Source organism: Seriola lalandi, unplaced genomic scaffold (assembly GCF_002814215.2).
Source record: "Seriola lalandi dorsalis isolate HSWRI2012SDOR001 ecotype SW California unplaced genomic scaffold, Sedor1 jcf7180002054616, whole genome shotgun sequence".
NCBI classification, from domain to species: Eukaryota; Metazoa; Chordata; class Actinopteri; order Carangiformes; family Carangidae; genus Seriola; species Seriola lalandi.
The window spans coordinates 926666-943828 of record NW_019525169.1 but is presented as its reverse complement, the minus strand read 5'-3'; the positions used below and the strand labels follow the sequence as shown (position 1 = coordinate 943828).

The 17163-nt window shown below is 40.7% G+C and overlaps 1 protein-coding gene across 2 annotated transcripts in view; it reads right to left on the bottom strand.

Moving 5' to 3' along the window:
• dlgap1b (discs, large (Drosophila) homolog-associated protein 1b) overlaps positions 1 to 6653 on the bottom strand; it is an 86276-nt gene extending 79623 nt beyond the window's left edge. For both annotated transcript variants that reach the window (XM_023420094.2, XM_023420096.2), the window contains exon 1: positions 6491 to 6653. The gene's annotated coding sequence lies outside the window, so the exon portion shown is untranslated. The remainder of the gene's footprint in view (positions 1 to 6490) is intronic.
• Positions 6654 to 17163: the final 10510 nt, after the last annotated feature.

The following is a 17163-nucleotide window of genomic DNA, read 5'->3' as shown; positions in this document are numbered from 1 at the left end:
GGGATTCAAACTGATGACCCCCTGATAAAAATTCTGGATGTCTCTTTCTCTTACTCCACATTACTATTCACCTTCGTCACAAAATCCCTAATCAGTGTCAGGGAATGGCGAAAATGTCACATTAATTTGTTATTATATGATGTGACACCTGTGCTATGTGAAGGTTAAATAGGTTGACATGACACTGATTGTGGCCCTTTCCTGTCCCACGGTCATCCCATCTCAGCATCTAAGGCTTGATGATTACCACGAAAATATTATTATTGGCGATGAAAAAATTCATCTAGAGCGCCGAAGGAATAGCAAACACATTAAAAAACACCTTTTTAAAACATGGGGATGATAACAGGAGCTATTAGGGCTGTCTAGACAGACAGACTGTAAAAGTCACGAGTGTCTATCTGTTCAATGAAAAGCTATTTGTTATAAAATGTTTTTGTCTGACGTGCTTTAGATACAAAACTGGCAAAACATGAATTCAGTTTCAAATGAGTTCTGTGTGCTTAATGTCATTATATGGTAAAAAAAAAAGCACAAACACAATATTCAGGATTACCTTACATTGTTCCATCAATGCTATAATCTTTAGTGTCTCCTGAGAAAACAACAATCTCTTATCAAAATCTTCTCTCCTCTCATCTCTGTCACTCTGGTAGAGAAGCCATGTAGACTTTCCTAAAACTTCAGCCCGCATTTTAATCTGGCTTTACTGTGTACACATGCTTACAGACTGTGGTACAAAGAGAGATCTTAGATTCGGATAAAAATGATGTTAGGAATTATAGGGGAAAACTTATTTTTTAATTATTATGTTTGTACAGACATTTGCATATTTCCATTTCTGAGCCATGATTGTTTTCTAATGGGTATGTGTCTTTCATATACGCCAGCAAAAATCTCCGTCATAGAAGAGCTATTTCAACAAGAAATATCCCAACGACCCACTCACATGCAGAGGCCTCGCAACTGAAGCAATGAGGGGCTTCACTTAGCTTCAAGGAGCTGTTCACACACAGAATATCAAATTGCATGCGAGAAAAGTGAGCATGTGAAGCTCTTATGGAAAATTATTTTAACAGGATGACTGCTATTTGACTTTTGATGATATTTGAGAGCAAGAAAGTTAGACACAGAGGTGAAAGAGCTTTCTTACTTTTCACATAAGAATGTAATGAATGTAAAAAAAAAATGTAGCCAAACCATCTATGTTTTCATGGTTTGTGAAAGCCTGGGTGGAATGTTTGGTTCACCTTTGAATCTTGATTTATTTATGTTATGAATTCTGACATTAAACATATAAAAATGTGTATTTTCTTGTTTTCCTTTTAATTTCATTGTAAGCTGACTCTCCCATTTGTGTCAACATTCCTTATATTCATTTTCTTATTTATTCTGTACACCATGTCTTTTAGTAATGTACACCTTGTGATCTTGAAACCATGTAGAAGAAAGAAATGTCTTGGTACATGACAAGACTAAAATGCCAATAAATAAATAAAAACTAAATGGAAATAAATGGCAATTAAAGTTATTTCTAAACCGATTTTTACCGATAATTGTCCTCAAAAGCTTTTAATACATTAAGGTATACAGGATGGTGCATTTGCACTCCTTGCACATATAGTTATCAATCAGAGAAGTACTCTATATGCAGATATACAACGACAATGAAAAACAATGTTTTTATTTGTTCAGCTATTTCTTTGTCACGCAAAGTAAAGATTATAATACAACTGTAGTAAACTACAGCTGCAACTAATGATTATTTTCATTATTGATTATTATTTAAAATGTCAGAAAATGGTGAAAAATGCCGTTATCATTTTCTGAAGAAGAATCATGAAACCTATGAATATACACATTTGAGAAACGAACATACAGTATATTTGCACAACAGTCAAAACTTCCAAAATCTGCATATCTGTGCTTTTTTGCATGTGTGCGCAGGTACCCCAGTGCATGTACATAGCTTCCATATCTGCCTCCACGATGGGAAATATTGTCAATACTCATAAGACTGCAAGCAATCTGATACTGAAGCATGAGTCTATGTATAATCCTTTGTGAGCCACCGATTCCACTATTAAGCCACAAATCCGCTGCTCACAGACACATATTGTCGGTATCATTCCTGCAGGTGACCGTACACGCCACAATACTTCATTAAAACCATCCAGAGAGACTTATCTCTGGGATGACTTTTTCCCAGAGGAGACATTTGTGTATTTATGTTTCTCCATCCGGGCCCTCGCCATCAGTGGAGAATATCACAATATAACGCTATCAATAAGACTGTTTAAACAAGCCAGTCAGCTAGCACGGAGTTTGTGTTTAGAATGGCAATAGCGGGATGTACGCGCTATCACCCCACACACAAGTTCAGTAACACTTGAAAATTGCTTAGCATTCAGCAGCTGCTTCCAGCACAGAAAGGGATATGCATCAGTACTGAGAGGGAGAGTGTGTATAGGCAGTCCTCCCCAGTGTCTGGCCGAAGGCCTCCCTGGTGGATTATGTTACCCAACAATGGACGTGGCCTTTCACAGTCAGAGCATGCTCCAATAGCTGGAAGGCATACAAACATGCCTCTCTTCCCCTTTCCTTTGCTCTCCCACCAGAATTGACATTGTCCCCTGGCAAATGCAGGTCTACAGTATGTCTTTATATCAACAAATGAGTGCCCTAGTTTCTGGTGAAAGGCAAATAAAAAAAAGCAGGCTATCACACCAAAGCATTTCAAAACAACAGAGCACACTGTGGCATGAATGGCATCACACGTGAAACGGGACCCAGTGCCCCTGCATGTTTGTGAAGACAGAAAAAGGTGAGGCCACTGTGGCTTTTAGCATCTCCACAGTAATTAAAGCTGGACAAGACACAAGGCCTGACAGGACTGTGGACAGATAATGATGTGGCAAGACATACTGTACGCTACTGTGCGTTTATAATGTATATGGAGAAACACACACTATCAACACAGAGATGGAGAGACAGCCTGAGGCATAGACTGCAGTAAGTCCTGCAGGCATGAGCAGGCATGAAGGGAAGAACCGCTCTTCATCAGACATTCAATAGCTGTGACTTAAACACTGTTGCACACACAAATATCCCTCAGCAGAATACTGTATATACAGCAAAGCGACTTCATCAGTAAGTATAATGTACTTTGCCTCATGCTTCAGTTGTAGCTCCAAATTAATTATATTTGACTATTGAGTGACTGTAGCTAAACGAACACGTTATGGTGATTGCTGACATTGAAGAGCAAAGGAAAAAAAAAACCTTAAAATATCAGACATGTTTTTCAGAATAAATCCTGGGGAGCAGAAAGTGAATTTTTTTTTTTTTTCAGCCTAAAACTCCTCAAAAGGCAGATTATCTCAGAAGAGCGGGATTAGTACATTTATTCGAGGACTGAGTCTATGTTCATTCAGTGTGAGTAACAATCTGCGCGGTATACAGTGAGGCCTGTTTCATAAGCAGCGGCACACACACTCCTCATGAGACCCTCGGTCTTCTGTGAATACAGGACTTATAAGGAAGATCAGCTCTCTCTAAACTTCACAGTTTGGAGCACAAAAACATGAGGTTCTCCAGTGGTTTCCCCGAGGTAGCACACAGCTTGTTCTCCTTGCTTTTGAAAAAAATCCACATGAGGAAAGCTGAAGAAATTAAATTGGCATGCTGACAGTTCCCATACGACCAATCTGAGCGGCTAAGTGCGCTGGAAAGTGCACAAGCTGAGATTATAGGACTAGTGCAGGAGTGCTTGAAGAGTCCCCTCAAGCCAAACTAATAAGTCCTATTGGTTTGAGGAAGAAGCCTTGGACACAGCAGATATCCTGTTCTCATAAGTGAACCGCTGAAAAGCAACAAGGCGTAGTGGGACCTGACGGGGCTCTGCTCAGGAGAACGGTGAAGCGTAATTAAAATTCAGCAAAGAAAAGTACACAGCCTGGAACTATGACACATCAGAGAATACCGCTATAGCTGACTCATCATCACTGTCATCCAAAACCATCATTACAACACGATTGTAACTTCCGGCCCACCCTAATAAAACCTGAGGAGGACAAGTTATGAGCAACAGCTATGTCATCACTGTGCATCACAAAATCTTCTTTGCCGTCATCATCCCTTATTTTTATTGTAAACCCTTCGGGTGTTAGAAAGCAATATTTGTGCCACTACTAGTCTTAGCCTCCTTTCTGCCCCTTGGGCTGCTCAAATCTGATGGCCCTTTCATAATTTCATTCTAATGTCATGGTGCCACGGCTTCAAAGACAAGCTCACAACAGAGCAGCATACACACAAACAAGGCCTTTTGGTCCGTCTGCGATGACACATTTACACCCGGACAGAATTATCTGCATAATTACACAGCAAAGCCAGACTTGCTGTGTATGGAAGGAAAAAATGTGTGAAAAATACGAATAAAAATATAAAGAGATTTTAAAATATTCAACTACTCTTATCTCCCCTCGAAAGCATCCTTAATATTCCACTGGCAGCCTTTGGAGAGCAGTGGCTGAGGCACCGATTACAGGTATTTTGTATAGCAGAGCAGATCTCATTGTGTTTTAACACAACACAGACCGGAGCAGGGCAGGCCTTCTTCTAATTAACACGGGAATAAAAAGAGGAAGTCACAAAAGATCCTGAAGTCAGCGGATTCTTGTGTCATCGGCGAGGTGGCTGAGCTATATGGAAATGATAGAGAAGGAAGCTACCACAGCTGATAACAGCATCAAGACAAAAAGGAAGCTAATGAAGTACAGGCAAAGGGTTGAGAGTTCAGCACCGAGTCCATCATTATCCGACTCCGTGAGAGGAAGGGCAGCTAATGATCACTCCGACACTCCAGCCACACAAACATATGAAGCCACCGCAGTCGGTCATACAAGCAAGATGCAGACGGTCTCTAATGGGGGATGGGATGGGGATGGTAGCAGATGCTGGGGGCCTTGTGTTTAACAAGGAAAGCATGCACGTTTATGGTTAAAGGAAGTGACACAAGCACAGAGGGAAGATCTACCGATTGCGGGACTGTTCGCTGCTTCTTTGAGATAAGGGAAAGTGCCCGCAAAAATGTCTGCCTTGCAATGCTTTTCACTTAGAGTAGGCAAGAAAAAGAAGATAAAGAGAGATGGGGGTGGAATCACTAAATGTGTCTCTTATTCTCTAGCACATTACATGAAATCTGGAGGATCTGTGTGAGCTGCAGCTTTCAGTCAATATTCCCTTCCCTACATTATTTCAGTGCTTAATTCATTTTCGTAAGCAACTAATAGCTTTTTCATACTTGGTTGACCTTTTAGCCTTGACCCCTTCCTGTCGTCCTTGAATCTCGCTCTACCCCTGCTGGAGAACAGCAGGGGTAGAGCTCCCCCCCCCCCCCAATTGGCTGAGTGCCCCACTCACATGCACACAACAATAATTACAGTCTATTCTAATAGCATATAATTTCCATCTACACCAGGAGCCATTAACACAGCTTTATTCTTGTGTACAAACTGATTGTGCATTTACATCAGACAAGTGATCCATTCATACCGCAGCTGGAGTTAGTCTAGAGAGTAATTTACAGATGTAATGTTCATTTATGCCATCTGAATTTCACTGGGTACTACTTGTGGCAGTGTTTTAATGCCTGGAATCACACGTTCAGTCTGGAGCAGTGCTGTCTGTGCAGACCACATGCAACAACATCAAACCAATTTCCAAGGAGGCTGATGGAACCAAACAGCCTGTATAAATCCAAAGAGCAGATAGACAGCTAAGGGAATAAGGCATGGTGTCCCAGTCCCAGTACCCCTCAGTGGAAGTGCCTACAGCCTGCAATGCTTCTGAGCCTATGATGGAGGGAAGATGTGGCCAGATAAACACCTCAAAGCCTTGGCCACAGAGAGTGATATGATGGCACATGTTCTGCTTGCCATTACTGCATCCTCATCCCACAAGTGGCAGCAGCCTGTTCAGATTTTTTTTTTTTCCCTTCAGGCTTTTAGTGTTCAAAAAGAAAAACATGCACAGTTCATGTCGCTACAGGAGCAAAATTGATCATCTGATCCACATGTTAATAAATGCCAAAGACGCAATTGCAGACGTTGCTCCGTCAAGGCGCACTGATAGGGTGATTGGATATTTTACTCTTGCCTCATTATCACTTACGTCAAGTGGCAGGGAAGGCTGTCAAGCCACAGGGGGGAAAAGCGGTCTTAACAACTTTGTCAAAACAAATTACCTTATTTCATCAAGAGTCCAGGTAAAGTTATGGGGATTCACACCATTAAAGCAGCCTGTCATGCGAAATCTGATAACAGGAGAAAAGCAGCATGACGGGGACTGCATATTCAAAAGAGGGGGAGAAAAAGTAGCTGGCGGAAAATGATAAAAGAGATTATCGATTTTAACTAATGACAAGTGCACACAAATTCTCACCGCAGAATGAATGAAACGAGGAAACAATTTGCGCATTTGCTCCCCTTACCTTGTCAACACAGCAGACTGTCCTTCCGGGAATCACCTCGAGAGTAAATCCTCTGAATTTCGCTGAAACTGCCTTCTTTGCCTCACGATTATTACAAGTCAGGGTTTGATCACACAGGACGTCACTTGGATGGTAAGGTCCCGTACACTGTAGTATCTTCCAGTATCGCTCCGTCTGTGGGCTGCAGAGGCATCACTGAACGTATGAAACAGCGCTGCACATGAACGGAGAGAGGGAAGGTCCGACATGGAGTCCGCTGTTTGGATTTGTCAACGGACCAAGTTTGACTCTTAACATCTTTCTGCGTCACATTTTAGAGAGACAACACTCAAATTATATTAAAAACGGTTAGGCCTACTACTATTATTAGCGGCGATGTGTTGCGGATGAATACAACAAAAAAAAGAGGGAAGAAGTGTGTACTGTAAAGTGGGCCACAGGTGCATTTAATTTATCAGTAATTGGTCATTTAGAGGTTGAAGCTAATGGCTAACGGCTCGTTCGCCTTTGTTGGCTAATATTTACTTCCGGTTTGGGTAAGGTTTGAATTTTGTGTGTTAAATTATGTCTTTATTATAGAATGGCCCACAAATAACAGTGTGATATTTGAGTTGTGGAAAATGGAAATCCTTCATGCATTGTTAAAAAGCAACAGCTGGGCAGTTTTTATCATCTAAAACAACACATCAAACACACACACACATACACCAGCACAAAAAAAGAGTTGTTCAACTCAGTGCACACAGGCGCATCACACAGTCATCTCCCATCACTCTCTGTCTCTCTCTAGCAGTGATTCTGATGAATGACTGGAGGCAACTCTGCTGGGAGAACCAGCAAACCAGGCCAACCTCTGCTCTGAGCCTGCCAGGCAGCCCTAGATCTAATAACAAGGTTGCATACTTCAGTGGCATAACCCTGGCAACAACAGCAGCAGCAGCAGCAAAGATTGAACTTGCTGTAGGCTACTAGTGTGTGTTAATATGGACTTTGCATGATCTGGGTTTAACCAAATCAGCTATGGGTTTAGAATATTGTACGTGGCTCTGGTTAAGATGTGACACCGCACCAAGAAATGTCTACATTGAGACATTATCTGGGGATTTACTGTAGCCTGAGGCCTTAACATCAACCAGCAATCAACAATTTATTGGTGGCAGTCAGTCAATAAAGGCGTTCCCTGAAAGTGTCGGTGAAATCAATATTCCCCCAGGGCCCAACACACCCAGAGAGGCAGAGAGAGATGGAGGGAGAGGGAAAAAACATAAGCAGAGCTATAATGAGTGGCTACACTTGCATTGTAAGCAAATAAGATTGATTATCTGTGTTGCCAATGAAGCATTATGAATGAACTGGGGTGAAATAGATTTGTACAATTCAGTAGTCATATCAAAACATACTAGTTTTCTCCCTTTGACTTTAATTGTCAGTGTAATGGTTTAATCCTGCCTGATCCCAATGTGATGACTGATTTTTCTTGGGGGGAAACTAATTGTCACCCAAAGCTGACCGCAGTAAATCTGTCTTTAAAGAACAGCAAGCACTGCTATCCGTGGGCTTAAACAGGGAGGGAGTGTGTGTGTGTGTGTGTGTGTGTGTGTGTGTGTGTGTGTCGTGTGTGTCGTGTGTATCTTTAGGGTTACTTTTATTCTAATCCAAGATTGTTTTCTGTATGTGGTGGCTTTAAGGGGACTTGTGGTGGTGCAGTGAGTCCCTCAGGAGGCATGTGTGATCTTATTTGCGTCACAGCATCTTGCAAGTACAGTACATCCATGACACTAGCCTACACATCAAAGTGTGGTACATTGCTTGCCTTTTTCAAAACCATCTTGGGGCTGAAAAACAGATAAAAAAAATACTTGCTGAGAATAAATAAAATCCAAAGATCCCTGAGGGTTGTAAACAAAGCATTTCAGCAAGATTTAAATTATATTCATATTTATTTTTTTTTTTTTAAAGTGTTACTGGAAAAAAAAAGGTTAGAGTATTTGAAATCCATGAAAACAACAGTGTATGAACACATTTTACATTTAAGAATAAAGGTGAGTGACTGTTACTGTATGCATGTTGTCAAGACATTGGTGGATCCTAGCTGTAGCTGAATCCAGTCCATATTTTCGCCCTCTCTCTGGCTCAGCATGCAACAGCCAGCTATTTATCAATAATTCATACCAAAGGAGGTAGATGCAAACATATGAAAGATGACACAGACAGTGCAAAGTAACTATTAGATTACTTTGTTGTCACAATCACCAATAAAACACATTTTGACAGTTTGTCAGATCCTCAAACTCTTCAGGTCTCATACAAAAAACCAAGGAGAAGCCATTATTCTGTATTACTTGCTTGTTATTTATGCATTTCTCTAACTCAATAACAGCACAAATACATTTTCAATGTGTGTAACATGTATTGACTCTGTCAACCGAGTAATCTGGTGGTTTATAATTACAGTGCAATTTATTTGATTAATCACATTTATGATGCTGGCAGATGAAGCACCAGCCATATTAATGTAAATTATTAATCACTTCACATCATTAAAAATTCTGCTGAATGGCGCCACAGCAATGATAGTCTTGTAACACTGAAAAGCTTAATGAGTATTTTTAAAAATTAGGCCAAAACATCAAATAACACTAGAAAGACGTCTTGGTTTGTGGAGAAGGATGTTGCACGCAGAATAAATACAAGAAATCTGAATTGCAAAACATCTGAAGGAAAAACAGTCATATTTTTATTTGTGGCAGCATATTGATTGCAGCAGTAGAATGCAGCAGTAGTATGCAGCAGATGTCACCCAGTTTCAGCGCATCGCCTCCTAAACTCCCATCTTCTGCTGCTTCCCTCTCAACTATTTCAGACTTAAGAGATTAGCAAATCTCAGCTATACGAGACGCGGCTGGATGAAATCAGTTTCACTGGATGGGAGACCACGAGCATGTTCCCACCCAGCATTTTCGATCGATGCTCACGAAAAAGCCCAGAGGGACGTCTGCAAACCTTTGATGTTCCCTTGAAGACTCTATCGCTTCACGACTTGATTTAATTCCAGCCTCTTTGTCTTGAAGCAAATTAATTCCAGCTTGAAAAAGTGACATGTAAACAGCAGTGTCTCATTTCAAGCCCATATAGTTTACATGCACACTTTTGCATTTTGTAATTGTTCAGTTAATGTTACACATCTTGTAGCGTAACTCATATCTGAACCTTCTTAACCACAACATTCACATGAAAGAACCAAGGTAATGAAGACTACCTGGCAGATTTGCTTATATTCTGTAGCGACTCTGGATTATACAGTTACTGTATGTTGTTTACTGTATACTAAGGTTTCTTCTTTTTCCAAACACTAGTAAAAGCACTAAGAATAGAAATGGCATTGAAGCTGAATAATTCAGACGCAGGGGGTGGAATACACAATCAGTTTTTCCATGAGCTGTCTAAAAGAAGAAGAAAAAAACATACAAGCCTTTCAAATGCTGATATCACAACAGCATATTACCCTCAGTGAAAATCTGTTTGTGTCCTATGTGTGTTGGTATGTAGACGTATTAATTTGTTGAGAGTGTGCGTACAACCATCGCCTCGTCATAAAAGGGCCAAGAGACACTTCACGCAAGGATGAGCTAATCACATCAATGTCTTCTGTGGCTCGAGTTCATTCAGATGCACTTAGTGGATTTATAGATGAATAACTGATGAGTAACAATGTCTCAAGAATTACTTAGAAATAGCCATCAAACATCAGTAAATTATCTACAGTTGAGAAAAGCTGTTTCAGTGCATCCATGAGAGCCTACAAGGGCCTCTTTCCATTTGCTTTACATGTAGTTCAGTGGAAAGGTCTGTGTTTTAATGTGGACAGTGTGGACCGTGCAGACTGCAATGGGTAGAAACAACAGTTCACCCCACCGAGGGTTTGGAAAATCCAACTCTTGGGGCGTTGTGTGGCGTAGTGGTCTAAGCAGGCGCCCCATGTCTAGAGGCTACAGTCCTCGCTGCAGTTGGCCCCGGTTCGAGTCCTGCGTCGGACGGCCTTTACTGCATGTCATTCCCCCTCTCTCTGCCTCCCCATTACCTGTCTCTCTCCACTATCCTGTCCAATAAAGGCACAAAAGCCCAAAAAAAAAATATACTTTAGAAAATCCAACTCTTCAGCTTCCAAAACAGAACAGGCAGCACCTATACTTTTTATTTCCTACATTCATGCCACTGCCCTCCTTCCTGTTTCCCTCTGTATGGAACTTGTGCTTTTAACACTTGCCTAAACTGTACAAAAGAAATTCATAGGGCAGTATTAAATATTGAACAGCACAAGTGAGAATGTTTCAGTGCAGCTGGATGAGTAAGATGGAAAAATATTTCTATATTAAGGCAAAAAACAGACCTCTCAACCAGAGATCATACATGATGTTCAGGTACAGGCACAGATATTGGCTACTTTTCTTACTAACTTTTTAAATAAACATTATTTTTCATAATCAGTCGATCTGTCAAATATTATTTAACAGAATAGGTTGATTGTTTAATATATGAAATCACACAATCCCAGTGGGAAACAACATGTTTTTTTGGTGTTTTTGTTTTTGCTTTGCATCTTTGCGTGATACATTGATTAAATAATAATCAGTAATCAAGTTTGGCGTAGATACATTTTCCTGTTGATTGAAGAAACATACGAAGCCATCATTCAGCTTAACCTTTCTATTGTTTAGCAGTGAGCAAAATTAACAGACGCGAGCTGAGGTTTAGTATTTTTGCTCAGAAACATTGAGGCGCAACACACAGCTGCAGATGAACACCTAGCTGCTTCACAAATTGAAGCGCTGACCCTTCAGTTATGGGGAAGATTCGGGATGGTGTCTCTAATAACCAGTGTGCAACCCTGACACGGCGCGCTTTACACATTCCAGCAGGCTTTCATTACTGCACAGCTCTGAATTTCTGTGGGAGAACTCCTGCCCCTGGGAAAGAGCTGTTTATATTGGCACTATTGGTATTGTGTTGTTACTTTCTGTCACCTTGTTGTCATTCTGTAGCTGCCATGTCCTTATAGTAGAGACAGGCGAGAGCAATTCCTGCTTGAACTGTTCACTGACAGGTAGAAGGTGCTGAGAGAACCAAACAGTGACTACATTATCTTTGCTTCACCGCACAGCTTTCTCTTCGCTTTTCTTGCTCTTTGCCCTCCCCCCTCTCTTTTTCTACGACTTTCTCCTTCTGTGAAGCTCCTTAATTCACTACGTCCCACCTGAAGTGACAGGTGTCAGACGGGCTCCTCTCATATTGACTAAAGACTGTGACCTTGGAAAAGACATGTCACATTCACCGGGGACATCTTTCCACTCGACAAACCAGTCAAGGGAGAGAAAAATAAAAAGCAGGAATGAAAGTCATTACAGTTTAAATGCAGTTGTTGAACTGTATGATTTTAAAATTGAAGTGGAAATATAATATATATTTGCCACATTTTTAGGTTTATAATAATGTATATTGAAACCATGTGGTTAAAAAAAACCGTCACACTGTTTCAGCTGTCAGCCGGTGTCAATTGATTTCAAGAAAGCTGAAGAAATGAAAGGAAAATATCCACTGAAAACAATTACAAGAGGGAAAAATGTCTAGTTCTTTACCAACAGTGGCTTCAATAGACCGTAATTCACTGCAGCCACAGGATGGCTATTTTTCAAGCCACTAGAAAAAAAATCTTCCTCTAATCATTGTCATTATTGCTCCGCACTGCAACTGAATGCAACAAGTGCATCCACATCTCTGGTGGACATCACAATGGATGCTGGGAAATGTTGTGAATCAACTGTAGTAGTTAGACATGGCATGGTTATTACGTTACATTACAAAATAACACAAATTGATGATACGATGTAAAAATACCTGAGAACGGAGGTTTCCTAAAGGTAGTGCCAGGAAGAAAAAAAAAAACATGCCTTTGTGAGAAACAAAACCACGCTTCCCTGGAATTCAGCAATTCCACATTTGAGACACTCTAACAATGCCACTAAATCACCGTGTATTCTGCTGCTGGGAGTTTATAGCACTGACAGTATTGGATTCAGAGATGAAAGAGCGGGGGTGGGTGGGTGTGTGGGTATGAAAGTAAATCATGGAGGATGGAAATATAGGAGGCAAAGCTTGTGAATGAGAGACACGCTGCTGCGGGCAGACATGTTAGTTTTTAGATGGAAAGCTCTGACGCTGGGATATCAGGGAGGGATCATTACTCTATATCCACCATTAACAATAAGCACAGTTACAGGATGTGTACCTTAATGAGATACATCTTCTTATAATAGAACAATTAATCATCACACATACTACAGGGGCCAAGCGACTGCAAGGTGCACCTCATTTCTTTTGACATCAGTGTCTCTGCAGCGACTTGTCACGCGCTTGTCATCATCTTTTTTTTGAGGCCGCCATTTTGTCTCCTGCATATTAAACATTAAGGTTACCTCTATTTAGCCTTTTGTTTGCTTCAGTTTTGCATCGTTTGTAGTGCAGGCTGGGTAACTGAAGGAGACACGGTTTGCACTCTCAATACCAAGCTGAACATGACAGATGATGTAGCACAAAGTTTAAAAATCGACACCGTGCGCGAACAGAATGTGGAACTGCATGAAAGGAAAGGAGTTTTACAATCATTTGGGATATCACTGTGTTCGACATGAAACGTGGATATGAATGCATGCATACAGAACGCTGACAAATTAAAGGAAAAAACTAAAAAAGAAGTGTTTTACAGAGGTGACGCGCTGCCAGAACAGCTTCGCTGCTCCTACGTCTCTAAAAATCTATTCCACAGATGAACACCATTCTCCTAAAATATTCCCTGATTAAGGGTTTGGATGATGGTGGTATAGAACATTTTGGCTTATGACTTCAAAATTAATCAGCCATCAACCATATGTCTATTGGTTGTGACCTGCTCAACTAGGGAGGGATTTTGTTTCTTGTTTTGTTTGCATAATTGGTAAGTAAAATTAGCCAATACTTGACAAGGAAAAAAGACTTTGAGTTGCAGCCACGCTATCAGCTCTGTGAGGCTGGACCACAGACTGTATTTTTATGGCAGAAGTATATATATATGTTTTCTACTTACATTCCCGTCATCTCACAGCCCCCTCAGATTTACCTTGGTGTGTGCTGGCCTTCGTGTTGGGAAGCAAAGGTATTAACACTGGTCCAAAATCTCCTATGGGTGTTCAATAGGTCGTGTCCTGGCGACCGTGAAGGCCATAACATATGATTCACATCATTTTCAATCTCACCAAACCATTCAGTCACCCGTTTTATATAGAAACATCTGCATTCACTTTGTTTTTCCTTTAAATTGTCACCTTTCCCGAAAGTGTTTCTCATTTTCCACTTTTTTTTTTTTTTTTTTACCTGCCTGACGGCCAGTCACTAACAATTAATAATCAAATACCACTAAACAGTAACCAGTCTTCACTTAGTGCATGACTTTGACAGCACCAGAAACACAAATAAATGTCTGCCTGAACCTTCAAAGGCTTTTCATTAAAATAAAGAAATATTCCATAGTGCCACACATGTAGCTGAACTGTCAAAACAACAATAAAAGGCTTTTCATTCTTCACGCTCGTAGCAGCACATTTGTCTGACGTGATCTGTTTTTGTTTTTTCCTCACAGCAGTAAGTTCAAGCAGGAGTGCTGATAGCAATTCTAGGTCTAGTTGACAAGATGTGACTTCAGGCCTCTAAATCCCCCAAAATCAGATTTAGTCCAACATCACCTGGCTCGTCCGAAGGCTCCTGTGATCCCCCACCTCCAGCCTTCACACTCCACTAGCAGCACCCAGGGTTTGAGTGACAGGAAAGTAGTGGTTTATACTGTACAAATCCCGAGTTCTAAAAAAAATAAAAATAAATAAATAAAAATCCTATGTATTGTGTCCAAACTTGATGTTCAGCAATAATACAGCACAGCAGTGGACAGCAGTGGTTAACAGGGTCCTTTGGAGGAATGAAAATATTATTTTGACAGCCTCTTACAGACCAAAGTGGTTTCATATGTGGAGATTTATCTCTTGTGATGGCTTGTCTTATGTGAAGGGGTGGGGATAGGTGGGAGTAAGATTGGATGTGATCTCTGTGAAACTTCCATCAAAGCTGACAATATGGTGTCTACTGCTGGCCAAAAGAGATGAATCATTTTCCGTTTCCGAGCATACCTCATTTTTGTGTAACTCACTATTTTTGTTGAGCAAGAACATGTTCCTGAGCTCTTCTTTTATCTGGAAAAATGGATACGTGTTCTCCTTAAATGTTTGATTGTGCAGGCTGCACAGTTTCAACTGTTCTCGAATAACATCTGAATTATTGTTCTGGGGCTCTTGATTGCATTTAGAGGCCAATATCCTCCACTCTCACCTTTGCTGTCCTTTGCCATCCTCATTTGTAATCTAGTTGGCACAGCCACCACTATTGGTCAAGGCAGTGTAATTGTGACATTAGGAGGTGACTTGCTTCCAGAGGGATCCGAAAATGTCGTCCACAAATACAGCGTGAAAGTCACATAGCCTGGGCTGTGAGGAAGTAAACAGTCCAAATACACAGAGCTTGTTAGTCATGGTCCCTAATTACAAAACGGCTCCTGTAGGACCGTCCCAATTGTCCAATCTCTTCCGCACAGAAACGATGCCAGGGAAGCTGTCGGCATGCATGACTATTTGAATTTAAGATCTTTTCAAATATTTTCTCTCTTCTGTGATTGATCAGGATTTCAAAACACAAACTGTTTATCTAAGTCTCTGTCAGTTCAAGGTAATTGCTTTTCTTGCTGGCATTCCAAAAAAAAAAAAAAAATACAATTACCACTTTGTGGGTGTATGCCTCTGCAACTCACGACTAGTTTCAGGTTACATCACTGTTTGATCAGTCATATAAAAAATTAACCATTTGTGTGAAATTTTGTCATAATTGCCCTGTGAATTCTTGAGTTATGGCTAAAAACATCTTTTTTGCGGTCACAGTGACCTTGACCTTTGACCACCAAAATTAAATCAGTTCTTCCTTGAATCCAAATGAACATTTGTGCCAAATGTGAAGAGAGTTCCTTGAGGGGTTCCCAAGATACTGAGTTCACAAGGCCTGAATAGTGTTTTGTGAGGTCACCGTGGCTTATTGCGTTCACAAGAATGGGACGGACAGGCGGACAACCCAAAAATATAATGCCTCCAGCCCTGGCTGATTCCGGTGCGGAGGCATAATAAGGTTGACAATATTTTAATATTCAACAGTGTTTGGATGTAATCGCTGTGTGATGCAGAGAGCCTATGAGAATCCATTGATGCCAAGACCTGCATGAGTCATAAAGTGAATCATAATGTGTTACCAGTGTGACAGTGATCTTTTATAATACCCATCATGCACATAGTATCTCTCATAATGTAAGTGATCAAAGATGGCGGCCATGTAATTGGATATGATTTCATTCATTAGGTGATGAGCAGCCGACAAATTGGGCCTTGTCCTCTGCCAGCAGCACGGGTCACAGCAATCAGTCAGTCAACTTGAAAGAGTCATCCAGGCACAATGTGGGATTACAGCATCAGCGATAAAGATAAATACTCTTCTGTGTGTCGCTGTAAAGTCAGCAGCGATGTTAAGTGTTCTTGTGGTAAATTTAGCTTCATGCACTGGGAAGAGCTTGTTGACTTGATGGTCATGAAGACCCACTGGTGTTCACAAGCATCAATACACAGCTTTTATTTTCTCCCACATGTATCAGGTGTTATGACTCACCTGTGTGTGCTCTCTGAGAGGTTGTAAGTGATGGCGGACCAGTGTATATATCCTGCATGTTTATGTGTGAAAGTCCATAAAGCCTTTAATCCAAGCTCTCCTGGAGGAGCTCTGCATTAATTATTGCTGAGTGTTTTAAGTACAATACACCACAAGGCAGCATCTGGTGCCGGGTGAGGGAACTGGCAGGGGACATTTCCTGGGTCGAGTGCTCCCTTTACAAAGGTTGAACCTCAGCTGGGCTGCCGAGTCACAGCCCGCCTGCACATAAACTCAGTCCTCAGAAGTAGAATAATTGGATCATATGGATAAAGACACACATAGACACAGAATGCTTGTTTTTAAGGGATTTTTACCGTTGTGGTGTTATTGTTTTTGTCCCAGTGTTAGGTCAAACATGTGCCACTAAAACTCTCCATTAAAGTTATAATCTAAGATTTTCAGGCAGTTAAGCCAAGTTTTGATGCTACTGTACATGGTTTGGCTTTTTTATGAAATAGCATTCAATATATATATATATATATATATATATATATAGATATAAAACTCCATATCAGAGCTGAAATAGTAAGTGATTAAATATTTCTACACCAGCTACACAATGTCAGAGAGAAACAATTTGTTTAAACAGTAATTGATTGTCTGATATTATGAAACAGTATGTATGTATGAATAAAAATATTAGAATGATATTTTATTGAAGATTTGTCACATAGCTTTGGTCAGAGAAGAGGTGGAGGTGGAGAAAACAGACTGCTCCATGTGATTCAGTAGCTGTACGTTCAAGCTGCCTTCACATGCAAATTAAAATTACATTAGGCAGATACACTGTGTCAGTGCCTCACTGCCACACTATAATGCAGTGGTGCCACTGTGTGGAAGGAAGC